Genomic DNA, 18,417 nt, shown 5'->3' with positions numbered 1-18,417 from the left:
CACACACTATTTGTAACCATAACTTTTTTTCATGGCATCATTTCTTTTAAACATGCTTGTCCAAGCATGGCATATCCAAAGCTATAACATGGTTGGGTTTACTATGGCAGAAGCATAAAATATTAAAAATTGTCCCTTCATTGTCTTGGGATTAGGACTGAGCCCTTATAAATTGAGTTTATAAATAGGCCAATCCAACTGTAGTAATCCAGAATTAGAGCCCCAAATCTTAGATGCACGTATAAACTTATAAACACAACTAAGAATAATGTTTGAATCGCTGTGAACCACCCAAGTAATGTATGAACATCAGTATTACCACCAACATTTACTACTAAAAGACATGCTTATGGAATAACAATATATATCTACATTGTAAATAAGTTACCAAGAGTTTTTTACTTATGCCAAGTTTTTAGGGTACTCAAAGTAAAGTCATGAAGCTTTTCACTAGAATCAAAGATCTTTGTCAAAAGGAATATTTGGGAAACATGTATGCAGCTTGAACCTGCTACACAGCAGGTAGCTACTAGTGGGAGTCTCTGCCTTGCTGGACTCAAATTGACAGACAAGAAACATCAATTTGTGAAAGTGGAGATGATTTTGGTGAAGAACCGAATACCGGTTCACAAGAAGACGAGCTCCTGTTGATCATCATCTCTTCCTCAGGTGACTGTATAAAAGGTGGATTGTGCATCTCATTGCTAACTTTGACATTAGCAAGTGATGTCTCATTCAAGTCAAGGTCCAAAAGTTCATCTGTTAGAACAGAATGCCATATATATAGCTTATAGTTAGTGTCTTGGACCTTAGCAACTTATAAAGTGTTTCATAATTAACAGACCTTCAAGTTTGAGATTCTTAATCCATTTAACTATGTCTGAGTTATAAATTGATTGTACTACTTTATTCTCTATTTGAATGGGAGAAAAAGCAGCATGCATATTAAGTCCACCTTTGGATGGCATATATATATTATCAAAACATCATTATATACATGAATATTCTGCTATATGATAAAGTGCATAGACAAAGGGGCAATTTATGGAGATGTATAAAATTTCCTCGAAATGGTTCTTATGAATGAGAGCAAAATTGGAGATGCACACAATAATAAACTTACACTCTTTTAATGCAATGTAAGCAATTTTTGTAGCATTCTCTTCTGACTGTTTCTTGGATCTACCTCCCTTTCCATGAAATTCCACACCCTCTACTTCCACGGTGGAAAAGAAAGTTGGCATGTGAGGTGAACCAGCCTGCATAGTTTTATTTTTAGTTTGTGAAAGCGTTCTCTCTCAGTTAGTCTCAGGAATGAAGTCTTGAATGAACCAGAGTCACCCTGAACAAGGAGGATACAAATCCATATTCAATTGTATAAATTTTTAATGCTGACAGAACACGCAAACATACAGGTGAACACATGAATAAAATTGACCTTTGAATGCAGTTGATCTACTATTACTGAAAATCAGGCTATCATCTATTGAAATATAAACCTCTTCCATAAATCAACTTTTCTTTACACTGAATAATAAGTGAACGTTGAAATATTATATATTACTATAAAGATAAAACAAGTATTCTTAAACTGAACAAAAACATATACATAAAGACATCCATAAAAGATAAGAAAAAAGAACCTACTGAGACATTCCATATATTTTGGAAAACATCAGGCAACTAAGTATTATACATTAAGAATGCCAACTTAACTAGTGATTGATATTACTTCATATATTGTTGTAGAAGTTCATAAGTAGTTGCTAATATGTAGAAACTGTTGTCATAGTTATGGCTCTGAAAATTGGGGTATGTGTTTGTTCATTGAGACCAAGATAACATAACCTTTTGACTTACCAGAAATTCAGACTAATATAAGCGATTTGCTGTAGAAATACACACATACACAAAAATCGTTAATTTTGTGGACAAGGTAGAGGATATAGCAGAATTTACACAAACTAAGTTCAGAAAGTAAGGAGGAAAGAAATTATTCACCATCTATAATGACTGAAGATTGTGCTGGAATTGGAATATCCTGAGGTTTAACTTCTCCAATTTGCTCTCGTGTGTCATGTTCAGATGTTTGTGTTGAAGAGCCTAGACAGTCATAAAGCACAAATATTAAGTGGAGCACAGTTGTACAAATTTAGGGCAACAACTTCTACCCTATATGATATGAAGTTGATGTAACATTATTAGTTCCTACATCATATTGTTTTCTTCATCCTTTTGTTACTACAAGGCATAATAGTAACCAGGGAAACTATACAAGAAAGCCTTTTGACAGAATTGATTTAAATAATATGATTCTAAAATATAAGATATGATGCTAAATTTCATACTTGAATTCTAGTTTGTCTATTATGAAATCAATAAAAATCTGCAACAAAAAATGCCATTGTCAATACCAATTCAAGGACAAAAACTTATCACCCATTTAAAAACAAATTTTTTTTAAACACCTACGCAACTTATCATCCTCTTTTGATCAAACAATTTTGAGGTTCTGAAACCATTTCACTGAACAAAGTGATAATTTTCAACCAAAATTCAAGGAACACAGACATGAACACAGAAGAAATTTGTATTCTGAGAACTGTCCGAATCAGCTATGCTGCTATGGTTCAATATGAACACAGACATGACTTATAAACAATTCAAGGAATCAAACACATAACTCACTTCACAAAACCATAATTCCCAACCTCAAGACCATCATCCCGAGCAAGAAGAAAACACTAAAGAAGGCAACTTTCCAAGGAAACAGACAGAACCTAGAAAGGGAAATTTGTGGAGTACCAGAAGAGAAGCTGAGGAAAGCAAGCATGGCAGCTTGGTTGTTAGCTTCTTTAAGGGAACTAAAGGCACCGGACGTGAAGGAGACACAATTGACATAAACAGAAGCCTTACGTATGTGATCTGGACCATCTTTCATGCCAGAGTACCTAGGCAAACCCCACTTTCTCTGGTGGCCAGCTCTTGCAACTTTGCCTTGTACATTTTCACCTTCACACACAACAAGAGAAAGAACTCACCAACCAATATATACATGGGAAAAAGAACTAATGTAAAAGATTGGATTAGTAAAATCAGTCAAGTTTAACATCTATGTACTAATGGTGTAATGGTATTTTAAATTGTCAACCAATCAGAAATCATTTTAGAAATGACTTAGGTATCCACCTCAACCGCCACAGTGACTATGATGTCTATCATCTTCCTTCTTTGAACCCTATGTTTTGTTGATGATCGACAAAAGGAAGACAAGTGAAATTTTGATCTCATTGGAGCATTAATTTTATCTCTGTTATGCTTTTATTGTAATACATCTTTTTGTATAGCTTTTTCATATATATTAATATATGAGTGATTGGATAATTCTTTCTGTTTTTCTTTGGTATCTTATTATGTTTATCATGAAAAAAAAATGTTGGACTTAGACGGAGTACATACATTTTTTTTCATCATTGTTTTTATTTGCATGAAAAGCACAATTATGTTTGGGTTGACTACTTAGTATTTTATGAGGAGATTGTTAGAACCAAAGACATTGGATGATGTCTAGTCTCTAAAAAATCTTATAGTTTTGATGATAACAAATGTATTAATATTTGGTGAACTAATGAATTTCACTGTGTCTTGCATGAATATATGTTATCATTAAAACCAACCTTGGTATTGAAATCCTTATCCTATGTTTTATTCTGATCATATCTTATAGTGTCCAATATAGCATTTGATCTTGATACTTGTTTTATTAAAAGAACTAACCAACGTCCAACCCTGTAAATGAACAAGTATCTAAAGCTTTGTGAAAACCAACATCCAATGTGCTGAGACCCTTTGAATGTCTAGAATGGAGATAAACAACTCACACAAATGTTTCTATCTAAGTTAGTTATCGTCCAATGATCACAGAGTACACGTATACACATCATGAAGTTGATCAATGTTCTAGAAACTGTTTATTTTCATTCCCTCATAATTTTTGAAATGCTAATCATTTGAAGTTCAAGTGTATATTGAGACAGGTTGGCAAAAAGGTATATTCTCTGCAGACTGTTGCTAATAAAAGTAGTGGAAAGCATAATGGAAGGGATAATACTATTTTTACCTTTCTCTCTCCATCTCAAGTTGCCATGTTGCATCATTACCAGCTATGAGAGAACAAATATTTTCGTGAAGGCACTAAATTCCACAACGGTCACATATTTCTAGATGACCAAGCGCATCAAGAAACAACTTTTGCAATCTGTGGTATTGAAGTGCTGCCAAATTTGCTTTGATAATCTAAAGTCTTTGAATGATCAAACACAAGTGCTTAATGTGTTATCCTTTGCTTAGCAAAGTTCTTTGTAATTTGTTCTTAATTGTATATCATATTTATGAGAGTTGATGTGAAGTTGTTTTTCATCAAACTATTAATTGGTAAGCTGGGAGTGACTTAGTAACCAAAGAATATTTGGTGTTTATCAATCTCAAGGAGAGATTGAGGGTGTGCCAGAAGTGACCTAAAGAATACTTATGCACGCCATAATTGACAAGGTATAAGGCTTATTTTAATCAATTTTTTATTAGTGAAACCCTTCAAATCCTTGAAGGAGTACCATATGTGATTCAAGAGTTTGAGTGAACAAATATAAATCAAATATTTATACTCCTTTAAAGTTTTAGCTTGTTTTCTCTTGTGCTCATTTTAACACACCTTAGATGTACAAGATATTTGCAAAATATATTTTGAGAAAACTGTTTTTAGCCTTGTTGACGATCTTTGTTGAAAACCTTGTTTTACAAATTACAAAACTTGGCAATAAACTGGGTTGGACGATCTTTTAACATATATGCTTTTCAAGTGTTTTTTCATATATGCTTTTGAAAAAGGTTTTATCTTCGAGAAAAAGATTTATGTTTTCATTAGCACACTATTTAATTCCTCTTTTAGTGTGTTTTATTTATTTCGCAAAAAATATTTAAGCCTTAATCAAAATTGGCCTTGATCAATTTAATTTCTAGTATAAAAAATCCAACTTATGAAAGTTAACTCAATTGTTAATTTTAAGGTACCATTTGGGATGATTTTTAGTTGTAAGTTTCAAAATTTTTAAAAACAATAACTAGTTTTTATTTTTTAAAATTAGTTACAGTTGTTATAGTCACTTTCAACTTAGCATAAAAAGAGTATGAAATCCCAATTTTAAACACAAAACAACCAATGCAAACCCCAAATTCATTTCTGAAGATGCCCCCTACAGCTAAGCCCGGGCTTCCCCTTACTGCTCAATTTGTGTGCCCTTTAACCCAACCAAGCAGCAAAGGATGGCAATCCACTTGCTTTATTCTTGGTGATTTACTCGGATGACCTTGAACTAAGAAGTTTAAGATGGGGAATTCCTCCACTGAATTCGTAAAAATTGATTACCAGCAAGCGATACTGAGGCTGACCATATGATGAATAAGTAATATTTGATTTCAAAATCTAAGATGAGCAGTGCATTGCCTGGCCTAGCTAAGTCCAGATATAACGAACCTTTGGGCAGTGAAGGAATAAGTGATTGGATGATTCCATGCCAATATAACAATGATCACAGTGCGAAGTTGTGACATAGCTATGCATACGATGGTTATCATTAGTTGTAACTTACCACACAAAAGCCTCCAAAAGAGAAAAGTGCGAGATGGCGAAATAGAAGCATGCCATATAAGAATGCCCCAAGAGACTGTAGGAATTTAAATTAAGGCATCTTTGAATGTTAAATCACCAGCGACCTAGGGCTTCCATTCAGGATGTTAGTATAAAGCAATAAGAAGAAGAGAAAGGAATAAGGAGAACAGAGAAAAGACACAAAGTTTTAACGTGGTTCGGCACACAATGTATGTACCTACGTCCACGACTACACTAAGAAAACTTTCTTGTTACTTGCACATTTTAAAGCTTATAAGGTGTCTCTCTATATATAACACTAATGAGACACAAGTTTTACAAACCAAGTGATGTGAACCTAACTAGGAGCGGATCGCTTGATACAGACTACGGAGATTTGGATGATGCCACTTCCGATGAAGGAAGATAAGTCAGGGTAGACGCCACAAGGATTACCTTGATAAGTCTGACATTGGTTCAATAAAGAACCCAGAGAGAAGCTCTCACCAAATTTTATCAAATGCCAAAAGTCCTTTTATTGAAAACAAAAACCAATACTTATAGTGTATCTGAACAAAAAGATAAAAATAGATATGGGCCTTCTAAACAGTTTGGGCCAAAATTACAATAAATAAAAATTATTGATAAAAATAGAACATATTTATTATGGGCCTTCAAATTAATCTGGGCCTTCAGCAACAATTAATAGTCTTGATAGTGTCTCTGCCTCTAGGCCTTCATCCTTCTCCACTCGGGGGCTTTGTCCTTCTCCACTTGGGCCTTTAGCCTGTATTTGGCCAATTTTAGGATTCTCATTATTCCTTCCTTCTTGGAAAACATTTGCCCTCAAATGTCCAGGATCATCACCAGGTTCAAGTACCACTTCCTTCCTTTTCTTGTTGGCTTGCTTGGTATAGCTTTCATTCTTCTTTGCAATTTGCACCTTCACTTGGTCATACAATCTTTTCACATACTCAACTTTGGCCTGTGCATCCTTATGTTGAGTCTCTTGGGGCTTGCTGTTGTAAGTTGGCCTGTTAGGCAATGAAGCTTATGGAAGGAGATCAACTTGATGTTCTATGCATCTTGAAGGTGGCAGTCCATGAGGAATCTCCTTGGGAAAGACATCTTTAAATTCCTGCAATAAGGGTTGAATACTAGGAGAAACATAAATAGTTAACTGATTAGAATTATCACTCTCTCTCTCTCTCTTGTGTATCACTCCATCTCTCAAGTGTATCACTCTTCCTTTTTCTATTCCTCTGTGATGCCTCACTATTGTCTCTCTCTTGTTCTCTCTTTTCTCTCCTTCTGATTTGGTCATCACACACTTCTCTGAGGGATAGAGGTTTATGAATAATTTTCTGGTCATGGTGCTGGAAAGAAATATTGTTGGTGAAGCCATCATGCACTGCTTTGGTATCCTCTTCAATGTTGGCCCTCACTAATGCCATCTCCATCTCCTTGTCCTCAACAATCAAACTTCCCTGGGATAACCTCTGGAGTTTCTGTAGCATGGTTCTACTGTAACTAGTTGGAACATACCTCTTTCGCATAACCCTTCTCATCTCAGTCCATGTATCTATCTCCTGCCCTTCTTCTCTCTTCATCTCTCTTTGATTTTTCTTCCACCAAACAAGGGCATAGTCTGAGAATGTAGCTGCTGCTAACTTCACCTTCTGCTCTTCCGGATAATCATTGTAGGAGAATGCATGCTGAATCTTCATCTCCCAGGTAAGGCAGGCGTCTGGGTCACTCCTGCCTTTAAAAGAGGATACATTGAGTTTTACTCCCTCAATTCTGTCTTGCCCCTCTATTCGGTTCAATTCATCATTGACCCTTCTGTTGCCACCATAAGGTCTCCCAACATTTGGATTCATTTGGTGCTCTTGTCCTTCTATTCGCCTGTAGAGCTCTTCATTGTTACGTTTCAACAAACGTTGCATTTGTGTAGTCATCGCGTCCAGTAATAACCAGTTGATGATATACACCACCATTGTCACCAGCTCCTGCCATGATTAAGGAACAAAGAATTTTGCAGTAATTTAAAAAAAAAAATCCAGGACATCAACACACTCTACTCACGTGTTTCTCTCTTTGATGGTAGTTCACTCGTGTTTGATGCTCTCAATATAGGCTTTTGTGTAATGTATTCACTTTTGCCTTTTACCACTCGTGTTCACTCTTAAGTTCCTGGAGACCAAATTAGACACGCAAGGTAATATAAAATAAAAGGAAAGACAATATAATTATCACAGATTGAGTAACAAATTTGATTTGGGATAATAACTTGGACTTGATTTGGATACCAGATTGGATTTGATTTGGATAAAAGATAAGATTTGATTTGGATAAAAGATCAGATTTGATTTGGATAATATATTAGATTTGATTTGGATAACAAATTAGATTTAATTTGGATAACAGATATGATAATAAATAAGATAATAGATAGGATAACAGATAAGATAACAGATATGACAAGTAAACTTTAAATGCTCATAACTTTGGCTACGGTTGTCCATTTGAGGCCAACTATATATCAAAACGCTCAGAATTCAGAGGAGAATCCAGATAAGGGGATTTGGTACACGATTTTCTACAAAAAAAGCCTCTAATGGCCTCAATTTCGTGTTCAAAGATCAAACACCTATTTTTTTCTTCTTTTATTCTTTTTTTTTAAAAAAAAAAAATTTCTGCAACTTTTTTTTTTACTTGAAACAAAACTCAAACAGATTTTTTTTTGACATAAAGTCTGAAAGACACAAGAAACAAGAACAAGAACAAAAACAAGAACGAAACAAAGACACAAACAAGAACAAAAACAAGAACAAAACAAAGACACAAACAAGAACGCAACAAGACGCAAACAAGAAAACAAATAACAGAACAAGGAAAAAACACGAACCTGTACAAATTAGAAAGAAAAATGATAGGATAGGATAGAAGTTGTATCAAGAGCTGAAGCTCTGATACCAGATGATGTGAACCTAACTAGGAGCGGATCGCTTGATATAGGCTACGGAGATTTGGATGACGCCACTTCTCCGGTGAACGAAGATAAGTCAGGGTAGACGCCACAAGGATTACCTTGATAAGTCTGAGATTGGTTCAACAAGGAACCCAGAGAGAAGCTCTCACCAAATTTTATCAAATGCCAAAAGTCCTTTTATTGAAAACAAAAACCAATACAAATAGTGTATCTGAACAAAAAGATAAAAATAGATATGGGCCTTCTAAACAGTTTGGGCCAAAATTACAATAAATAAAAATTATTGATAAAAATAGAACATATTTATTATGGGCCTTCAAATTAATTTGGGCCTTCAGAAACAATTAATAGTCTTGATAGTGTCTCTACCTCTGGGCCTTCATCCTTCTCCACTTGGGCCTTCATCCTTCTCTACTTGGGCCTTCGTCCTTCTCCACTTGGGCCTTTAGCCTGCATTTGGCCAGTTTCATGATTCTTATCACCAAGCGATGTGGAACAAAGGAACTAAGACCACAAAACTCTAACAATTCTCCCACTTGGGGTCTAAGTTCCAAAACTCTAGCAGCTCCTTGAAAGCAATGAGTTCATCGACTCTTTACCTAGTGTAACACCTTCATCTTTAATTATCCTTGAAGGCTGACTGAGGCAATGCAAAGCCTCAGCTTGTCAGTTGTAATAGTTTTAGTCAACATATCTGTTGGATTCTCTGATCATAAGATCTTCAGCAAAGATAAGTCTCCATCATTTATCAACTCCCTGATAAAATGATCTCTTAATTGAATATGATTGCATCTAGAATGGAAGACTGGATTCTTAGAAAGACTTATAGCACTTTGACTGTCACTGAACATTGAAGCATTATCTTGTTCTTTCCTTAATTGATTGAGAAAATTCTTTAGCCAAATCATCTGCTTAGCTACTTCTGAGATAGCTATGTACTCGGCTTCCGTGGTTGAGAGAGCAACTATATGTTGAAGTTTAGACTTCCAACTCATAGCAGTACCTCCCAAAGTAAAAATGTAGCCCATGGTGTGCTTTTCTTGGTATCAAAATCTCCTCCCAAGTCTGCATCTGAAAATCCCTGTAAAGTGAGATTGCTTTTTCTGAATCACAAACACATCCCTGAAGTACCCTTCAGATATCTAAGTATCCACTTTACCCCTTCACAATGCTCATTTGCTGGATTTGATAGGAACCTACTGACAAATTCCACTGCATGTGCTATGTTAGGTTTGGTACACACCATGGCATACATCAATCTCTCAACTACTAATGCATATGGTACTCTTGACATGTAACATTTTTCTTCATCTGTATGCAAAAATTACTTTGAAAAATTCAAATGAGATCCCAAAGGGGTATTCCTGGTCTTAGAATCTTCAAGGTGAAACCTGTCAAGCAACTTGTGTATATATTTCTCCTGAGACAACTTCAAAATTCCTTCTGATTTGTTTCTAAGAATTCTCATACCAAGGATTTGTTTAGCTGGACCAAGATCCTTCATTTCAAATTTTTCTGCCAACTGTTGCTTCAACCTGTTAATTTCTACCATACTAGATCCTGCAATCAACATGTCATCAACATACACGGCAAGGATAACATAGCTATTAGTATATTTATTAATGTAGCAATAATGGTCCATGTCACATCTATTTGAATCCTGAGTTGCTCACAAACTCATTAAACTTCTTGTACCACTGCCTTGGTGCTTGTTTCAAGCCATATAAACTTTTATGAAGCTTGCACACAAGAATCTCCTTGCCTAACACTTCAAAACCTTCTGGTTGGGTCATATAAATGTCTTCCTCTAAATCCCCATGCAAGAATGCAGTTTTAACATCTAACTGCTCCAAGTGAAGATTCTCTGCAGCTACAATACTCAGAATAACTCTGATGGTAGTCATCTTTACAACTGGAAAGAAGATCTCTGTGAAATCAATTCCTTGTTTTTGCTGAAACCCTTTCACCATAAGTCTTGCCTTGTATCTTCTTCCTTTAGCATATACACCCACTTATTTTGTAAAGCTTTCTTTCCTTCTGGCAATTTAATTAAAGACCACGTCTTATTCTTCTGAAGGGATGTCATCTCATCTTTCATTGCTAGCTCCCACTCAATAGAGTCATTCCCCTGCGTAGCCTAACTGAAACATTATGGCTCACCAGCATCAGTTAACAACAAATAATGCAATGAAGGGGAATACCTATCTGGTGGTACTGAAATTCTACTAGATTTTCTTGGAGGAGTTGATGGTTCTGGTTCTGACTCAACCTCTACGCCTGCACTCTGGTTTCTATTGGCTACATCACTTTCTGAAATTTCTTCAAGTGTTGCTTTCTCAAAAAAATTTGGCAGTTTACCTGCACATGTAGATTCTGCAGAAAATTTGTCCTTATAAAATAAGTTCTCATTAAAATTGACATTCCTACTTCTGATAACTTTCTTGTTTTGGTCATCCCAAAACCTGTAGCCATACATGTCAGATCCATAACCAATAAAATAACACTTCCTCACCTTTGGATCCAATTTTTCTCTACTATTAGAGTATATCAGTATATACGAAACATAACCAAAAATTCTCAAATGTGAAAGTTTTACCTCCTTTCCAGACCATACTTCTTCAGGCAGCTGATATTTCCAAGGAATTGATGGTCCTCATTGATGAGATATGCTGTTGTGTTTATTGCTTCTACCCAGAATGCTTTAGGCAAGCCAAATTGGATCCCAATACACCTCGCTCTCTCGTTCAAGGTTCTATTCATCCTTTCTACAACACCATTTTGCTCAGGTGTTTCTGGTATTGTCTTAATCATTCTGATCCCATGTTCTGGATAGAAGTCCTTAAACTCCAGACTATCATACACCCCGCCATTGTCAGATTTCAGACTTTTAACCTTTAGACTTGTCTAATTTTCAACTTCTATTTTCTACCTTTTAAACATAGAGAACACATCAGATTTATTTTGAAGAAAATAAACCTATACCTTTCTGGTAAAGTCATTGATAAAAGTGATATAATAGTGTGAGTTTCCAACAAATTTCACTAGGGCTGGCCCCCAAACATCTGTGCGCACCAATTCTAGCTTTTCAACTTTAGGAGTCTTCCCTGCCCTTGAGAAGCTAACCTTTTTCTGCTTTCCAAAGATACAATGTTCACATACACCAACATCAACATGCTTCAGGCTTGACAACTTACCCTTTGCCGCCATAAGCTTCATTCCTTTTTCACTCATGTGTCCAAGTCTTTGATGCCATAGGGTTGAAATTGACAGCCTCAGTAAGTGCTACCATATCCTCATCTGCAATCATGTAAAAAGATCATCGATTTTTTCCACGAGCCACAATGAGATTGCCTTTTGTTACCTTCCAAGCTCCATCTCCAAAAGTGGTGTAATGCCCCTCATCATCCAACTGCCCTATAGATATTTAATTTCTCTTTAAGGCAGGAATATGTCTGACATTGTGCAATGTCCATAGGGATCCACTGGAGGTCTTGATGTCAATATCACCTCTTTCGACAATGTCAAGAGATTTTCCATCTGTAAGGTAAACTTTCCCAAACCTTCCAAAAATATATTTAGACGATAAATCTTTAGAGGGAATGGTGTGGAATGACGCACCTGAGTCCATAACCTATGAACCAACAGGATTATCCAAGCTGCAAATTAATGCATCATCAAATTCATCAGTTGCTGCATTTGCGGATTCATCATCATCGCATTTCTTATTTTTGTGAGCCTTGTTCTTCTTTGGTGCCTTGCACTAATTGGTAAAGTGATCTCTCTTGTCACAATTCCAGCAGATAATGTCACTTCAAAATTTTGTCTGACCTTTCCCTCTTGACTTTGATCTGCCTCGACCATTCTGACCCTTCTGGGTAGTCCTTCCTCTGCCTTCAATATTCAATACTGAATTGGAAACATTACTAGAAGATTCTCCTAAGTCTCTCTTGCGAACATCTTCGCTTAAGATCAAGTCACGGATGTCACTAAGCTTTAATGTGTTCTCCCTTATAGAACTACTAACTGTAGTAACAGTTGCAGCCCAGCTATCCGGTAGTGATGACAATAGAATCAATGCCTTCACCTCATCCTCAAATTTAATCTGCACTGACTCCAATTGGGCAAGAATAGTATTAAATTCATTAATATGATTAGTTACAGAGATACCTTCTCCCATCTTGAGGTTGAACAATCGACACATCAAGTATACCATGTTGGCTGCAGACGACTTCTCGTACATAGCTGATAATGCCTTCATTAAGTCTGCAGTAGTCTTCTCATTTACCGTATTGAATGTGATATTCTTGGCTAATGTCAATCTGATCACGCCAAGAGCCTGTCAATCTAGCAAGTTCCATTTTTATTGCCTTATGTTGTCTGGCTTATCCCCTGACGAGAGAGAATAAGGAGAAGAGAAAGGAATAAGGAGAAGAGAGAGAAGACACAAAGTTTTAACATGGTTCAACACACAATGTATGTACCTACGTCCATGGCTACACTAAGAAAAATTTCTTGTTAGTTGCACATTTTAAAGCTTACAAGGTGTCTCTATATATATAACACTAATGAGACACAAGTTTTACAAACCAAGCGATGTGGGACAAAGGAACTAAGACCACAAAACTCCAACAATTCTCAAATTGTTGGAGTACAAGTGTGACATGAAGTTCCACATCGAGTAGAAATGAAAAAAGTGAGAAGACCCATAAACCTGAGCCTTAAGGTTTTGGGTTAAAGTGTGGTGTCAAGTTTCCTTATGTGGTGGCTTATGGTCCATCGGTGTTAAATTTATCTGGTGTTTACTTTCCTCGAATCTCCCCAACAACTGGTATCAGAGCCGATGGTTCGACTTGGTGACTGGCTCAGACGAGTAAGATGGTGGCGATGGATCCTTAGCCTTGGGGATCCCTTGTATCGAAAGTCTTCCTGGCGATGAGTCCAAGCAGTGTGTCCCGCAGATGGAGCGACAGTGCAAGTACCACAAGTAGCTAGAGCATGTGGGATCTAATGGCTATACTTGTGAATAATAATGACTTCCACTCGAGGGGGAGGCTACCATGTGGAAGAGACTCACACTTGAGGGGGGAGATTGTTGGAGTACAAGTGTGAGGTGAAGTCCCATATCGAGTAGAAGTGAAAAAAGTGAGGAGAAGACGCATAAACTTGAGCCTTAAGGTTTTGGGTTAAAGTGTGGTGTCAAGTTCCCTTATGTGGTGGCTCATGGTCCACTAGTGTAAATCTATCTAGTGTTTACTCCCCTTGAATCTCCCCAACACAAGAGTGGTGTCTGTATTTTGTGATTTTGCATTCAATTTCTCCGTGGTTTAACTGAGTTTAGTGGGTTGTTATTGTTGGGGTGATGTTGTGGGTTGTTTTTTTTTATTGGTTTTTGATTCATCCCTTGTTTCTGAAATTTGATAATAAAAATATCAATTTGTCCCTTGTCCCTAGCATGTTTTGTTTTCTTTTCAGACATTGTTACAATATGTTGTTATTATTGTGTAGTTATATCGCTTGAACAAATGCTACACGTGTGATAATCATTATAAGCATTGGGTAAAATTTTATAATAGAAATCTACAAATTTTCATTCATATATAATTTTTTTTAAAACATTTCATATCTATGTATTTGTGTGGTATCATACCATGTAGTAACCCTTATCTAGGCTTCGTAGGAAGGACATCACCTAAAATCCATGCAATGTTTGTTGGGGAATTACATCAACCCAAAGTCAAAACACATTCTATCTTGCACAAAAGTTGCTAAAGTTAAAAAAATAATACTACAATACGTTGTCGTTTGAGGATAGTATATTATGAATTAGTTCATCTCTTCTATCTATCTCACTAGATGAAAATATAGCCACGAACGTCATGATTTGAGGCCTCCAATATTTATCACAAAAAGTGTTGCCTCAGTTGGATGTGTTGACCCCTAGAGGAGCAGCAAGGTGCCACAACTCCTTTTGAGGCCTCATTAGAACCTATGCAAAAATCGTGTGAGTCTTCTCTAGATCGTGATTCTTTCGATTCAAGTCCTATTTATGCGATTAATGGTGTGATTCAAGCACTAAAATGATTTGTTCACCGATTCGTGTAGCCAACTTGTCGAATCGTATCGAATCATATATGCATATCGTATTTTGAATTGTGTGACGCTAATAATCATGATAACAATCAGTAACTGCAGTAAAAAACATCAATGCAACTAATGAAACAACAATTTAATAAACCCAGTAGCACAACACAACCAATTTGATAGAAGAAACAAAAACTGAAAAAATAAAATAACAAAAACATTAATTAGTTGATATGAATTTAAAACATCGATTAAATAAGATTAGATTATTTGTTTCAAACAAGAGCGTATGTGATTGAAAAACCTCCAGAGCCATCACCAACAGACAAAGGTATCCCACAAAATGATCTTCATGAGATTGCTCGTCATGCGTCCAAGTCCCATCAAACGCATGAACCCAAAGATTGGTCCATGGCCTTTTGCTTGCCATTAGAGTCTAAAACAAAAGGCATATGGGTTAGTCCCCCTCCTTAAGATAGACCATCAAACAAACGACCCTTAGGTCACAAACATACAAACAAACACCTCCTAAAGGTGACACTAGCGATTCACACTCGTACTCCAACCCATTTGAATCACTTCTTAGTTTTAATAATACTTAAGCTCAAATCAATTGGAACTCCCAAAACTTAGTGGGCTTACACTGTTAAGATGCATAACTGTTAGGAGTACACCCTTACACCATGGTGCAATGGCAGATTCTCGCCAATCAATTATGGCTTGCATTTGTTGGGATTCCTAAGTTGGCACTATGGAAATGCGACCACAAACTCAGCGCCATACCCCAAGAAACGTCAAGTCAGCGATTCATTCCCTAGGTATCATTCTGCATGGCCATCTAGACTCTGAGAATTGACTCCTCAACAATTCGCCTTCATAGGGACATATTCTTTACAGATTTCTATATCCTTTGTCACAAGTATCAGACAACACTCCTCAAATTTTGTAATTCCATCACATGAAGACCACATCTCCCCCACTACCATAGTGGTCACATCACAATCTCGTCTCTCATAATAATCTCATCCAATCCAATCGGAGCTCTCATGTGACCCTTTTACACTTGCCTTCTTGGTTGTCTATCATGTAAGTGATCTTCCTCGAATGACATGCCATCCAAATGCGATCATGTCTTGTTCCTCATAACAGGCCATCCAACAACACACAGAAACATTCTCATTACAATAAAACATGTGCCTCTTGCACTTCCTAATTCATGACTTCTTGGTCCATTTTATTAAGTTTTATCGATATCCTCACATCTTTCAGTGTTTTATGCTTGATTAACCTTCGATTCTCAAGTCCATCTCAAAGGTCTTTGTTTTTATTCTAAGTTCAAGTAATTATGTCCTCCTTGCTTCAGGTACTTAGAGTTTCATGTCCATATGTATTTAAAATGTTCACACTCTTGTTAAGCGTTAATTCGCTATGTTCTCATAATGAATAGTATTTCATTGCTTTAGGTACATAGATTTGCATCCATAATTTAGAGAGTTGATCCTCGTCACTATCTCTCAACCATGTCCATGTGTTTCTCTAAAATAATTAGGCTCTTCTACCACTTTATTAGAAGGATAAATTGCAATTTAATTTGGTTCCCCTACAATTACTAATTCGCAATTTTAGTTACCTTATTGTTTTTTCTCACGATTTTGTCCCCCTATTTTAGAAAATTCACAATTTTTGGTCAAATATTCAATTTTGCATGTTTTTCTCTTTTGTTTTGATCCAATTGAACCCTAAACTTAATATATTAACTTAAGATAGCATGAAAAAATAATTTAATTAATTAAAATATAAAAATAAAAGAAATGAATTATGGAAAGTTGAAAATTGAACCAAAATTGTGAATTTTTTTAAAATAGGTGACAAAAATCGCAAAAAAAAAAAAAACAAGGGAACCAAAATTGTAGATTAAGAATTATAGGGATCAAAATTACAATTTAGCCTTATTAGAAAGATATTGTACCAGTTTAATAGAATGAAAGACAGATTATTTTAATTTCTTGATGTATAAAATACAATGTTCTAGTCTCTTATTATGGTACAAAGAATCCAATTTAATTAATTTTAATATATTATACTAGTTTCGTCCTTAAATATAAGACTCTTTTCAAGTGGTCTTTTACATTAATTATTTTTTACCAAAATACTCTTAATTATTTTACAATAAATGTTATGAAATAAAAAGATAAATTTATTCTCTCTCTTATAATGATTGAAGAAGAAAACTAACATACATTGGTTAATTAAGTAAAAAGTAATTAATAAAAAGAGAGAGATAATGTGACATTTGTGTTTGGTGGGTATGACGATTAATGTGCTAACATTCCTCATGAATCACTATAAATTATTCACAATCAATGTAGCGTGCTTCATATACTTTTTTCACCAAAGGCTATTTCCATTCCAGCTTTGGCTGATAAGTCACCTAATGTTAGTCCCATAATTCAAAATTAGATTGAATGCTGATATTGATTTTGTGCATGATAATTGTTATGTATATGTATATTTTGGGATTAAATCATATAGGAATTGATAATTTTTCTCTTATTTCTTCCTTTTTGGTGTGAATAATTAAAATTTTAACATCATTTAAGTTTTTGTACAAAAAGTGTTCAAGTTTATGAATTTATAGAAATAATTGCCCCAGAAAAACAAAGTAAAGTCCAAGAAAACAAATTGAAGATCTGAAGCTGGTCACTTAGTGCGACTAAGGCGCTCAGCACGACACAGTCGCACAGTGGGCATAACACGCTTAGCGCCAGGAAGTATGAAGAAGTTTGATACGTGAAAGTGTGCTTAGCTTGAGTCACATGCTGAGTGCGAGATTACTGCCACACTCGTTAAGCGCGACAGTCGCGCTTAGCGCAAAGATTGCATGAAATCCAAGTTGAACTGTACTTATAAAAAGAGGAAGAGGAGGAGAAGAAAAGACAGACAACGAATATTCAAGAGAATACAATTCCTTATAGAAGACAAATGTTAGAAGCAAGAAAAGTAATCACTAAGAGTCATTCCTTCCCTCCATTCCCTTTGTTATCTATTTCTTTCATTACTCATTACCCACTTGCAATTATAAAGTCTCTTATGACAATGGGGGACTAAAATCCCTTTTGTTGGGAGCTTAATAGCCAACTCCTCTTGATGTTTAATCTTCCTATCTATTTAAAATTATTACTTTTTTATTATCCTTTTTTGTGCTTAATTTCTTTGTTTATGGTTTGATCACTCATATGCATGACAAGTTTTAGGGGTAGCAATGGGAAGTGTTATTCTCTAATAGAACTGGAAAATGATATCTAAATAATTCATCTCTAGGGATATAATGATTTTATTTAATCTAATATATATCCCTATTCTTAATGCAATTTAAATGTTTTACCTCTTAAAGAGATTAGACAGAGAAAATAAATAAATTAGGCTCTTTCACTTGAGGAATCATAGTTAGAGTATATGAGTAGATGCAGTTGATAATTAGAATAACCTTAAATAGAGAAAAATCATTAATATTACATCAAGAGTAGTTATGGTAGGTTAAACTCTCTCAACATTCTCATCTTCTGAATTAACTTTTGTTTCTAATATTGGCTTCTCTCATCTTGTCTGTCTTAATTGATTAATTTAATTTTATGTTGGTTTTTCTTTATTTTAATTTAATTCTATGTCAATTTATTTTATTATTCTTTTCACAAGC

General features: G+C 35.4%; 1 pseudogene; it reads right to left on the bottom strand.

The window, feature by feature from the left end:
• Nucleotides 1-196: 196 nt before the first annotated feature.
• LOC121174072 (double-stranded RNA-binding protein 1-like) lies at nucleotides 197-3,006 on the bottom strand (annotated as a pseudogene).
• Nucleotides 3,007-18,417: the final 15,411 nt, after the last annotated feature.

Source organism: Glycine max, chromosome 18, assembly GCF_000004515.6.
Source record: "Glycine max cultivar Williams 82 chromosome 18, Glycine_max_v4.0, whole genome shotgun sequence".
NCBI lineage: Eukaryota > Viridiplantae > Streptophyta > Magnoliopsida > Fabales > Fabaceae > Glycine > Glycine max.
Note: the sequence above shows the minus strand (reverse complement) of the source record. Positions and strands in the feature narration are given on the sequence as shown.